Source organism: Heterodontus francisci, chromosome 17, assembly GCF_036365525.1.
Source record: "Heterodontus francisci isolate sHetFra1 chromosome 17, sHetFra1.hap1, whole genome shotgun sequence".
NCBI lineage: Eukaryota > Metazoa > Chordata > Chondrichthyes > Heterodontiformes > Heterodontidae > Heterodontus > Heterodontus francisci.
Genome location: NC_090387.1, coordinates 32,646,750 through 32,660,724, shown reverse-complemented (window position 1 = coordinate 32,660,724; position 13,975 = coordinate 32,646,750).

Genomic DNA, 13,975 nt, shown 5'->3' with positions numbered 1-13,975 from the left:
ACTCCTCCATTACCCCCACCACCTCGTCCCCTTCCCACAGCACCTTCCCCTGCAATCACTGGAGGTGTAATACCTGCCCTTTTACCTCCTCTCTCCTCACTATCCAAGGCCCCAAACACTCCTTTCAAGTGAAGCAGCAATTTACTTGTACTTCTTTCAACTTAGTATACTATATTCGCTGCTCACAATGTGGTCTTCTCTACATTGGGGAGACCAAATACAGATTGGGAGACCACTTTGTGGAACACCTTCACTCAGTCCGAAAGCATGACACCACGCTTCCTGTCGCTTGCCATTTCAACACACCCCCTGCTCTCATGCCCACGTCTCTGTCCTGGGCTTGCTGCAGTGTTTCAGTGAACGTCAACTCAAGCTTGAGGAATAGCATCTCATTTACTGATTAGGCACGCTACAGGCTACCTGGCTGAACATTGAGTTCAATAATTTCAGAGCATGTCTGGCCCCCTTTTTTATTTTAATTTTTTATTTTTTAGTATTATTTTTATTTTATTTTAGTTTGTTCCATCATTCATTTTTTTAAATCATGTGCCTGCCCATTGTTTTTTTCATGTTTGTGCTTTTGGCCAGGGCTGTTCATTATTCTGTCATTTAACACCCTCTCTGCACTAACGCTTTGTCTTACACCACACCATTAACACACCCTTTGCCTTTGCTCCATGACCTTCTGGTCAGTTATTCTGTGACCCTCTGTCCTATCAACACCTTCCCTTTTGTTATATTTTGCCCCACCCCCGCTTTATTTAATTAGATTAGATTAGAGATACAGCACTGAAACAGGCCCTTCGGCCCACCGAGTCTGTGCCGAACATCAACCACCCATTTATACTAATCCTACACTAATCCCATATTCCTACCAAACATCCCCACCTGTCCCTATATTTCCCTACCACCTACCTATACTAGTGACAATTTATAATGGCCAATTTACCTATCAACCTGCCAGTCTTTTGGCTTGTGGGAGGAAACCGGAACACCCGGAGAAAACCCACGCAGACACAGGGAGAACTTGCAAACTCCACACAGGCAGTACCCGGAATCGAACCCGGGTCCCTGGAGCTGTGAGGCTGCGGTGCTAACCACTGCGCCACTGTGCCGCCCACACAGTTTGCTTAAAACCTATTACATTTCTAACCTTTGCCAGTTCTGATGAATGGTCACAGACCTGAAACGTTAACTCTGCTTCTCTCCCCACAGATGCTACTAGACCTGCTGATCATTTCCAGCATTTCTTGTTTTTATTTCAGATTTCCAGCATCTGCAGTATTTTGTTTTTATATCATATAATATAGAAGAAAAGATGAGTTGTTTGCTATGTTGTCTGAAGCACTTGATGAAGTTACTCTTGGAATTATTCCCAAGCAATTATTATTCTCTATAAATCAGTTAAGGCCCAACATTGTCTAGTAGTTATTACTATTGTTGATTTGGAAATTTGATCCACTGCCAACTAATAAGCAAACATTATAAAAGTCACATCCTGCCTTGAATCCTTCAGAGAAAACGATTGTGTTAGACACAGTAGATGCTAAATGAATCAAATCCTGATCCAAAGTCATGTTCTGCTGTCGTCTGACTTTATTCAGAATGAGTTTACAACTGTTTCTCATGTCTTATTCTGTTTTTCATATTAAGGCAATGCCCTGTTTGGAACGTCAGAAGGAATTTCAGAATTTGTGCTATGAGTTTAGGGAAGAACAGCTGAACTATAAGAATGCCCAGAAACGGTGTGAGCAAGGAGGTGGGCATCTCGCCGTTATCCAGAATGAGAAAATGTATGACTTTCTGCAGAACCATATACAAGTTGATAAGAAGTGGTGGATTGGCTTAGTTTTATTGGCAAAAAAATCAAGTCAGAGACCACATGTCCCAGGTAAGTGACAGACACTGAGCAAGTAGAAGGATTGGTATGGAGGAAATGTCATAATCATATTTGAGATCAGACTGATATGTGCAGATTGTAGTGGAATTATCGCAATGGGCAGGTGGGCTGGGTGCCCATTTTTATAAAGGAAAAGAAAAACAAATCAAATATTGGTAACAATTGGACTTTTTTTCTCTGCATATACTCTTACATTTTTGATTATCAAGTAAGAGAATGAGATATACTCTTTCCTGACATCTACTGCGGGCATGTGAGAATATTTTGTAAATTACTGTTGGATTAATTTCGTGTAAGGGATTTGGACCTGACAACCAAAAGTTGCAGCAATTCTCTTTTATTGTCACACAGCAAAGATCAGCACATTACAGTATTTAGGCAATGATTTAGAGTATCAAACAGATCCTATATTACCTGTAAGGACACTGGATGGAGCAGCACACAAGGAGGAGACAAATATCATACCAGAAATGTTGAGGAACACCGGGTTTAGTGAGAGGGAGGAATTGAAGGAAATCAGTATTAGTAGAGAAATGGTGTTGGGATGGGAAATTGATGGGATTGAAGGCCAATAAATCTCCAGGGCATGATAATCTACATCCCAGAGTACTTAAGGAAGTGGCCCTAGAAATAGTGGATGCATTGGTGGTCATCTTCCAAGATCATATAGATTCTGGAACAGTTCCTACAGATTGGAGGGTAGCTAATGTAACCCCACTATTTAAAAAAGGAGGTAGAGAGAAAACAGGGAATTATAGACTAGTCAGCTTGAAATTGGTAGTGGTGAAAATTCTAGAGTCCATTATCAAAGATTTTATAGCAGAGCACTTGGAGAACAGTGGTAGAATTGGACAAAGTCAGCATGGATTTACGAAAGGGAAATCATGCTTGACAAATGTACTAGAATTCTTCAAGGATGTAACTAGTAGAGTTGATGAGGGATAGCCAGTGGATGTGGTTTATTTGGACTTTCAGAAGGCTTTCGACAAAGTCCCACATAAGAGACTAGCATGTAAAATTAAAGCGCATGGGATTGGGGGTAGTGTATTGCGATGGATAGAAAATTGGTTGGCAGACAGGAAACAAAGAGTAGGAATAAATGGGTCTTTTTTCGAATGGCAGGCAGTGACTAGTGGGGTACTGCAGGGATCAGTGCTAGGACCCCAGATATTCATGATATTAATGATTTAGATGAGGGAACTAAATGTAATATCTCCAAATTTGCAGATGACACAAAACTGGGTGGGAGGGTGAGTTGTGAGGAGGATGCAGAGAGGCTTCAGGGTGATTTGGACAAGTTGAGTGAGTGGGCAAATGCAGTACAATGTGGATAAATATGAAGTTATCTACTTTGGTAGCAAAAACAGGAAGGCAGATTATTATCTGAACGGCTATAGACTGAGAGAGGGGAATATGCAACAAGACCTGGGTGTTCTCGTACACAAGTCACTGAAAGTAAGCATGCAGGTGCAACAGGCGGTAAAAAAGGCAAATGGTATGTTGGTCTTCATACCGAGAGGATTCGAGTACAGAAGCAGGGATGTCTTTCTGCAATTATACAGGGCCTTGGTGAGGCCACACCTGGAATATTGTGTGCAGTTTTCTCCTTATCTGAGGAAGGATGTTCTTGCTATAGAGGGAGTGCAGCGAAGGTTTACCAGACTGACTCCTGGGATGGTGGGACTGATGTATGAGGAGAGATTGGAGTCGGTTAGGATTATATTTGCTGGAGTTCAGAAGAGTGAGGGGGGATCTCATAGAAACCTATAAAATTCTAACAGGACGTGACAGGGTAGATGCAGGAAGGATGTTCCCAATGGTGGGGGAATCCAGAACCAGGGGTCATAGTCTAAGGATACGGGGTAAACCTTTCAGGACTGAGATGAGGAGAAATTACTTCACCCAGAGAGTGGTGAGCCTGTGGAATTCGCTACCACAGAAAACAGTTGAGGCCAAAACATTGTATGATTTCAAGAAGGAGTTAGATATAGCTCTTGGGATGAAAGGGATCAAAGGATAAGGGGGGAGAGTGGGAACAGGTTACTGAGTTGGATGATCAGCCATGATCATAATGAATGGTGGAGCAGGTGCGAAGGGCCAAATGGCCTACTCCTGCTCCTATTTTCTATGTTTCTGTGCTATCTCTCATCCCTTCTCTTCTACTCTCCATCCTGTTTTGATAGCAATGCAAGCATTAGGCTTCAGCCAGCATTTGCTCTGGCTATGGAACTCTTTCTGTGATTTCTATCTCCACACCTTTTGTTAGAAATTCTCCCTTTCTTATACCCCTGTTTCTTTATCACTTGATCTGATAATTCTGTTATGTTTACGCTAGTTTTCTGGATATTTTATATATCTGAATTATCTCAGAGAAATGCAGATATGATACTTGTATTAAATCACTAACTGGTTTATTTACAGTACTTTAAATATCTCAGCACTTACAAGATCTCAGTACAATGTCTTCCTCAGAACAAATTTTCTGTTTCTCTGGAACATTCCAGCCTGCCTCTTTTAGTTTCAGGTTCAAACTAGGCTTACACAATCAAACACAGTGAACACTGGTCAGTGGACAGACTAATACAATCAAACCCAGATCAATCAAACACTACAAATTCCAATCACATGTCCTCCTGCTTTATTTTGCCTCACAGCACGTACATTTTTCACACTTCCTCAATTCCTAGGGCATATCTTGCATGGGCATTTTCTGTTTCTTTTAGCTTTGTGGTTTCACTGTCTGGCCTATCAGTCTTTGGGGGGATGTAAAATTCCAGCCGTGGTTTATATTTCAAAAAGTGTCCTCAAGCAGCTGCACTTCTAAAATCATGTAGGTCAGAGATACTGATTTTAAAAAAAACTCTTGTAAGCTAATGAAGGGCAAGTAATGAAGGGTGGCACAGTGGCGCAGTGGTTAGCACCGCAGCCTCACAGCTCCAGCGACCCGGGTTCAATTCTGGGTACTGCCTGTGTGGAGTTTGCAAGTTCTCCCTGTGTCTGTGTGGGTGCTCCAGTTTCCTCCCACATGCCAAAGACTTGCAGGTTGATAGGTAAATTGGCCATTATAAATTGCCCCTAGTATAGGTAGGTGGTAGGGAAATGTAGGGACAAGTGAGGATGTGGTAGGGAATATGGAATTAGTGTAGGATTGGTATAAATGGGTGGTTGATGGTCGGCACAGACTCAGTGGGCTGAAGGGCCTGTTTCAGTGCTGTATATCTAATCTAATCTAATCAAATAAGGCAAATACTAATTTAAAAAAAAAAGGATTTTTTTGTAAGCAAGTCAATCCATGATAATCTTACACTTATAACTTACCAATAAAATTAGAGTTTTTATTTATTACGCTCCTGACCTATGCAATAGCACCACTTTCATTTCTTTGATGCGAATTTTAAGGAAATATAATTGTGATTTAACTTCATTTTTGCTTCTTGAGGTTAATTTTCCATGCTTCAGCTGAGCTATGCAGAGCTGAACCTATCTGTCTTGATGTGTTCTAATTTTTCAATACTTTATTCACATTCTCAGTGCTCTCCTGGCTGGATAGATCAGTGCAGATTCCCAGTGATGGGATTTCTGGACAGGGGACAAGTTTATCACCCAAATGTGGTTACATTTCATGGAAGAACAGGTACCAGCAGAGGGCCACAACCAGCTGCAGCAAAGCGTTTTCATTTATCTGTGAATTTGGTAAGGAGCACTTTTAATTTCCTCTCAAAATTGAACTGTCTTAAGAAATGTATACTGTTACAACCTCAGTGAGACCGTTAAGGTTAAAACACCGAGATATGAACTCCCCAGACCAATTTACAGAATACATGACGATATTTCACATTTTAGGACTTTTACTACAACAACTAAACTAAAAACCAACATTAATTAAACAGTACTTTGTAAGTAGCTAAAACATTAAATTTCAGAGAAAGTTATTTTCCTTTAACTTATTAAAACACTTGAAAACCCCATACCACATTTATATGTTACACAGTGCCCTCTTGAAGTGATATTTTCACAGTTAAATGTCCCAAACTCCCCCCAGTTGCAATGGCTTGGATCTCCCAGTTCAGGGATAGGCACCAACATGTTGCACCACGGACATCTGACAAAATTATTGACTCAGTCACGGACATGGGGGCGATTAATCTGTACATAAAGTGTTACGACTGAGGTGGGAGGAGTGCACTGTTTATTCTGGTCCCACTTCTCCACAGGTCACAACATATATTAAAATTTTCCCACTTATCGATACAGCCAATCGTGTACTTACTTTTCCCAAAATAAAACACACCAACCAGGTTTCTTTAATATACAACAAAATTATCAGTTTATTATAAAACAAGTCACAACTGGTAATGAAGTAAAGTATAAACACACAGATTGAAATATAAAAGTTCCCTTTTTACCTTACACACACACACACACACAATGGTTAACCAGAAAAATAAAAGGGAATTTTGTTTAGAGCTCTGTTGCAAAAAAAAAAAGACACAAAACCCACTTAGGTTGGTCACAACATATACTTGCTCATTCTTGAAGAAAAAAGAGAAGATATGGAAAGATGTCCTTTGTTTTGGTTTGATATCCCAAATGCGTATAGACGGCTGTCAGTGGAATTTTCCTAAACAGTTCTTTCCAGGCGATGTTGAAGATCAAGAAATGCAGCTACAGAGGTTTCAGATAGGCCTTACAGCAAAAATGCAGCAACAGGAGTTTCAGTTCCCACACATTCAAAATGCAGGGTTTCTTCAAATACAGGAGGAAAGAAGACACTGACACACTGGATACGCAGGGTTTCTTTCCAAGAGAGAGAAAAAGATGAGCTAGGTATTCTTGGCATGCAAAAACCAACTGTCTTTTTTAACAATTCAAAGCGAAACCAAAAACATTCCAGAAGTCAAGTCTCCTGACGTCTATAAATCATGTCCTGTCACTTCTTCAAAACATCTCCTCAAGTAAAAACAACAAGCTCCCTGCTGGTATTTTATCTGAAAACAGGTGCCTTCTGGTAAGGGCTTGTTTAGAAGTCAAGTCAATAAACCTTCTGGTGACTTATTTAAAAAAAAAACACCAAGTTCAGCATCTCTTCCAGATGAATCAATGTCCATAATTCAACTATAAATCCTTAAAAACGTATTTTACAAAAAATAGAATCACGCTCATAACAAAAGTATGTATCCAATCTAATGCCATCAAAATACAGTGCAATTCAAAACACATTTCTCCCTATAAATAAAGTAGCTTAAGTATACATATATCAATGGAGAGCAGCACAACTATATTAGCTAGCTAGCAAGCAAAATAGTGTGCAATGCCAATGCGAATTACTTTTTCAATTATTTTTGCTGCTAGGTTATTTTAAAACATAAAGTTAAAGGCTTGAAGCAGGGGTGCCCAACATTTTCGAGTGGGGGGGGCACATTACAATTTTTGTCTTACATAGGAGGCCAGTGAGACAATTTCAGAAAGATAAAGGCATTAAAAACAACAACAAAAGTGCATTTTTATGAAGACGCTTTAAATGAGAAGACTAATTTAATGACTTACTTTCTGGTCACTATGTTGTACACTGATTTAGTGAGACACCTGGCATTTCTTTGCTTGCAGAAGTAGTCAATGTTTGCCTGCACACTTTCTGTAGCATGCGAAGTACTCCAGATAGATATTCATTGTCAGGAGTGATCTTTTTCGCGCTCTCTCCCACTTCTCTCTCTCTGTCTGTGTGTCTGTGTGTCTGTCTGTCTCTCTATCACTCTCTCCCCCTCTCTGTGTCGTCCCCTCCTCTCTGTGTCATTACCTTCCGCACTCTCTGATCCCTTTTTCACTCTCTGCCCCTCTCTCTCCCTCTCCCCTCTCTCGTCATCTGCCCTCTTCTTTCCCCTCTTTCTCTGTCTCCCCTCTCTCTCTTTCTGCCCCTCTCTCTCTGCCCCCTCTCTCTGCTGCCCCTCTCTCCCTGCCCCTTCTTTCTCTGCCCCTCTCTTTCTCCCTCTCTATGCCCCCTCTCTCTGCCCTTTCCCCTCTCCCTCTCTCTTCCCCTCTCTCTCTCCCTCTCTCTCTCTCTGCCCCACCCTTTTCCCGCCTTCCTCTCTCCCTCCTTCTCTCTCTGCCCCACACCCCTCTCTCCCCCTCCCTCCTTCTCTCTTTACCCCCTCACCTCTCTCCCTCCCTCTCTCTCTCTGCCCCTCCCCTCTTTCCTCTCTCTCTCCCTCCCTCTCTCTCCCTCCCTTCCCCTCTCTCCCCTCTCTCTGCCCCTCTCCCTCTCCCTGCCCCAACTCTCTCTCTCTGACCCCCCTCTCTCTGTCCCTCTCTCTCTCTCTGCCCCTCTCTCTCTCTGTCCCCTCTCTCTCTGCCCCCTCCCCTCTCTCTCTCTGCCCCCTCTCCTCTCTCTCTCTGCCCCCTCTCTCTCTTTCTGTCCCCTCTTGCTCTCTGCCCCCTCCCCTCTTTCCCTCTCTCTGTCCCTCCCTCCCTCCCTCTCTCCCCTCTCTCCCTCCCTCTCTCCCCTCTCTCTGCCCCTCTCCCTCTCCCTGCCACACTCTCTCTCTCTGCCCCCCTCTCTCTCTGCCCCCTCACTTTCTCTGCCCTTTCTCCCTCTCTATGTCCCCCTCTCTCTGCCCTTTCCCCTTTCCCTCTCTCTTCCCCTCTCTCTCTCTCCCCCTCTCTCTCTCTGCCCCACCCTTTTCCCGCCCCCTCCCCTCTCTCCCCCTCCCTCCTTCTCTCTTTACCCCCTCACCTCTCTCCCTCCCTCTCTCTCTGACCCCTCCCCTCCCTCCCTCTCTCTCACCCTCCCTCTCTCTCTCCCCTCTCTCTGCCCCTCTCCCTCTCCCTGCCCCCACTCTCTCTCTGTGCCCACTCTCTCTCTCTGTCCCCTCTCTCTTCCCCCTCCCCTCTCTCTCTCTGCCCCCCTCTCTCTCTCTCTGTCCCCTCTCGCTCTCTGTCCCCTCCCCTCTTTCCCTCGCTCTCTCCCCTTAATGACCGATTCTAACACTTTCCCCACGACAGACGTCAAGCTAACTGGCCTATAGTTACTCGTTTTCTGCCTCCCCAACTTCTTGAATAGAGGGATTACATTTGCTACTTTCCAGTCTGATGGAACCTTTCCAGAATCTAGCGAATTTTGAAAAATTAATACCAACACATCTATTACCTCATTAGCCATCTCTTTTAAGACCCTAGAATGAAGCCCATCAGGACCCGGGGACCTGTCAGTCCGTAGCTCCATCCCTATTTAATAGTGCTGTCAGAGTACCTTCACCGCACAAACAGCATCAGTTCAAAAAGACAGCTCACCATCACCTTCTCAAGGGCAATTAGGGATGGGCAATAAATGCTGGCCTTACCAGTGATACTCACATCCCACAAATAACTGAAAATTAGAGCAACTAATCAGAATGGCAAAAGGTGGAAAATGGTGTTCCACAAGGATCAATGAAGGGACCACTGTTATTCAAAATTTAAATTAATGATTTGGACTTGTGAATTGGAAATACAATTTCAAAATTTGCGGACGACATCAAATTGGGACGTCTTGTTAACACAAAGGAAGAATACGACAAAATACAAGAAAACATTAAGAAACTTGCAGAATGGGCATATATTTGGCAAATGAATCTCAATATAGAGAAGTGTGAGGTGGTACGTTCTGAAAGAATCAAGAAGCCATTTGCAGCTTGGATAATAAGAGTCTGAATGAGGTAAAGGAGCAAAGGGAATTCAGAAATCACTAAAAGCTGCAACACTGGTTAATAGGCCATAAAACAAGCACTGGGGTTCATTTCTAGAGGGATAGAATAGAAAAGCACAGAAGTTATGTTAAACATGTATCGAGCCTTGGTTAGACCACATTTTGGATTACTGTGCATGGTTCTTGTCTCCTTATTATAAAAAGGATATGGAGGCTTTGGTAAAGGTGCTGAGAAGGATTCACATGGATGATGTCAGAACTGAGAGGATATATTTATCAGGAAAGGCTGAACAGGCTGGGGCTCTTTTATGCAGAAAAGTAAAGACTAAGGTGGGCTTAACCTAATAGAGGTCTGTAAGATTATGAAAGGGTTTGATAGGGTAGACACAGAAAAAATGTTTCCACTCGTGAGGCAGTCCAAAACTAGAGGTCATAAATATGTTAGTCATTAATAAATCCAATAGGGAATTTAGGAGAAACCTCTTTACTCAAAGAGCAGCAAGACTGTGGAATGTATTACCACAAAGAGTAGTTGAGCAAATAGCATAGATGTACTTATGGGGAAGTTAGATAAGCACACGAGGGAGAAACATATCGAAGGCTATGCTGATAAGGTTAGATAGTGAAGGGTGGGAGGAGGCTGTGTGGAGCATAAACAGCGCCATAGACCTATTGGACGGAATCGCATGTTTCTATGCTGTAGATCTGATGTAACTTGATATATATAGTGCCCTCTCTTTATAAAATTTCAACTAGTATGCCCCACACTTCAAAAGCCACATTTTGTATAAGATAATAAATCAACTGAACAACCTTAAAACACTACACAAAAAGAGAAATCCAATAATTTCCTATTGTTCTGACCTTTAGATAACCTAGACTCTTTCCAAAGTGAGGAGCTAAATAGCTTCTAATTTAGAGAAACTTTCAACTGTAACAGCCTCTAACTGACTGGAGGAATATGCCTGTTTAGATCACTTAGCCACAGGGTGGTTTTGAGCAGTGGCCCTTATGGAAAAGGCCCAGTTAACAGCTAAATGGCACAAGCTACCTCCAGATCCCTGATTACCTGTACACAATGGCACAGAAGAGCAGCTGTTCCTAATAAAGCCCTTTTGTCTTATCAATTTTAAGAGCATGCTTTTTAATCAGAGCAGTTAGCTCAAACGAATAGCAGGGAAAGTTTATATACATCATACACTAGGATGGTTGATTATTATTTGGAACAGAAGACTCTCGAGTTACCATTCTCAAATAATAAACAACATTTCTGATGCTTCAATTCATTTGTACGTGGCATTGAATGGTGCAGTTATACAATTTCCATTTAATTTAGCAAATATTATTTATCTACTGTGAACAATTAATCAGTTAGATGCATCCTGCTGCCCCCAGGAAATGAATGTTTATTAATAAAGAATAAAAGCAGTCAGTAAATACTAATAAACTAAGTACTTTACCCAGTTCCTGAAATATTGAATGGATCCTTTTATAGTTTGTTCAATGCTGTATCTAATTTATTCTGTTTACTTTTAGACTGCCATATTGGTTAAACAATCTACCCAATAATTATGAGCAAACAATTATGAGCTCTCAGTATAAGAAATGATATTGAAATGTTTCTCATTATTTGAGCTGTCCTGATACTAATATCTTCAATACAATGCCCTATTGATTCAGGTCCACAGCTGTCACAGGAAGTGACCATTTCAGGGTCAAACATCCTCACCATCTCTTCAGAGCGATCACGTCACATACCGTCTAAAATCTTTTGCTCTATTGACGCTGGAGATGGGCACACAATTAATACTGAAGCTCCAAAGCAGTGAGTAGACCTACTTCAGAAAAATATGGCATTTCCTTTGTTTAAAAATTATTTTAAACTAATTCGACAGAAGTAAGGATTTAATTAAAAGAACTTTTCTCAGTGACTTATATAAATTGAGTGTAAATGTGAGTAGCATTAACATTAATGGGGTTATAAAGCATCTTGATTTTGAACAACAACATCTTGTTTCCATTGCCCTACTTTGGTTATAATCAAAAGGTAAAATCTGCTCAATATCTTCTCAGAGACCACAACCATCACTCTGGGAACATCTATAATCTAGCTACAGGTCTGAGATTTGCTTGGCTCCTGCCTGGCTAAAACCCAAACTTTCTTCCCCAGCAGCTGGTTCCTGGCTAATATTCTTCCTTGAATCAACAGTACCAAGATTAACTGAAGAAAGGGTTAGCGTTAATGAGTGATGCTTGGATTGGAGAATGGTTGGAATTGATGTGCCTCAGGGGTCAGTGCTGGGTCCACCTTTGTTTTCGGTATATATTGATGATTTGGACTTGGGCATAGGGATTTCAAATTTAAAAATATAAAAGTAGGGGGATTGACCAACAGCGAGGAGAACTGTAAAAGGCTTCAGGAGGGTGTGTGAAAAAATAAGAGTGCGTGCAACTGGGCTTAGTTTTGGTTATCACACAGAGCAAAGTGGTCCAGCAATGGGCCTGGGAGTTTGAGGCATGATATGTTTTGTACGGTCAGCATTGCAACTTCACAAGAGGGTTGTGAAAACAGAACAATCAGGCTCAGCTGGGCCTGGTTTTGGGACCAGTACCAAGATCGAAAATAAAATTGGGTGGAAGTGTACAAATCTTTGTAAAATACTTCAATATTATTTTATACCAAGACAGGAAATGCACTGCTGCAAAGCCAGGTGTGGAACTTCATCAAGCCATTACCTCACACTAGAAAATAGCATCTAACGTCTGTGACATATAACATTGAAAACACCGAGCGCAGCGCCACAACAGGTGTTACAATCAAGTGTGAACACTGTTAAAATGAAGTTTCCATAAAGACCAATTGATAAAACAAATTTCAGTGTATTTTAATATGAAATGTGGTGATCCACCTACAAATTTTAGGCTATAATAGATGTTCAAATAATCAATTGAATAAATATTGTTTGTATTCTACAATCTGTCTTTAAAACCTCCATATCTCATTTAAATACACAGAAAATACAAGCTGGGTAACAGAAAATAACCAGTTTGTTATATAATTAAGGAAGATTTGATGATCCACAGGTCAGTTGTAGAGCCCTGTGTCATAAGTGCTTGTTACAGATATTCCATTGATCCTTGTTGTGCGTTCCCTTAACATGAGAATAGCTGGTGACTAGTTTGGATTATTTTGAAATCACGCATTTTTTTTTAGCTTGGTATTTGGTTTGAAGGAGTATTCATTTATTCATTGTCCTCCTCCTCCTGTGAGCCAGGCTTTTCACATTTTTCCAAAGGTCATTTTGAAAACCCTTTGAACAGCATTGATGTATTAAATCCATGGTTCAGTTACACATTATTATTTTCTCCAGCAAGTTGGGTCTTTGAATTGATATGAGGACAAACAAAAAAAAGAGTTCTTTTCAGCTACTTTACAAAGAGAAGTTAATTCCAACTGGTACAATTCCAGACAGCAATTTGTCAATATGACCCTGCTGCTGCAAAATAGTTGAGTATTGTAGTTTTGTAAGGCAAAAGAAATGTAGCCCAGTGATAAGGAATAACATTTATATTCCATAAATATCAGACAACATGAATTTATTCTACGCAGTAGACAGTTATGCATAAAATCAGAATCACATCCTGAGAACTGCACAGGTTTTTGTAAACATTAGGCTGAATCTTCTGTACCCGCTGCCGATGTCAGCGGTGGGCGAAAAAAACGGCGGCCCTCATGTCACAGAGCTGCCACAATCGTCCGTGCGGCAGCTCATTTAAATAGCCGGGGCAGGCCACCTCCCCCTCATGATCACATGGAGAGAGCTGGCTTCCCAACCCCAGCAATGGAGTCGGCTGCTTCTGTGCAGGCGCTGACGCCATTTTTAAAGGACTGTCCACCCTACCGGGAAGTTTAAATATTTAAAAGTACATTAAATTTTTTAAAATGAAGATATTTCTTTTGCCCGTCTCCCACTCCCCCAATAGCAATAAAATTAATTATTTGCCCTTTCCTCCCCACAAAACACTTACCTTGTCCACCTGACCTTCCCCCCCACAACCTGCACAAACTTTAACCTCCAACTCTTCCCACCATCCCCTACATCCATGATGTTACTTTGACCCTGTTCACCCCCACCCCGTGCTTATAAATTTACCTCCTCCCTCTTCCCCACCAGTGTGGCACCTCGTTTCCCCGGATGGGGATATGAAGGCACGAGAGTGCCGGCCACCAGGCCGATGATCACAGCGGGACATGAGGTGGCGACGTGAATATCATTAATTCATTTTAATTTTAATTTATTTAAATATTCAAATGGGGGTCCTGTCACCGAGCAGTGGGGGGGGGGGGGGGGGTAGCGGTGGTGGGGGGCCACAACGAGGTCTTGCTGCCACCA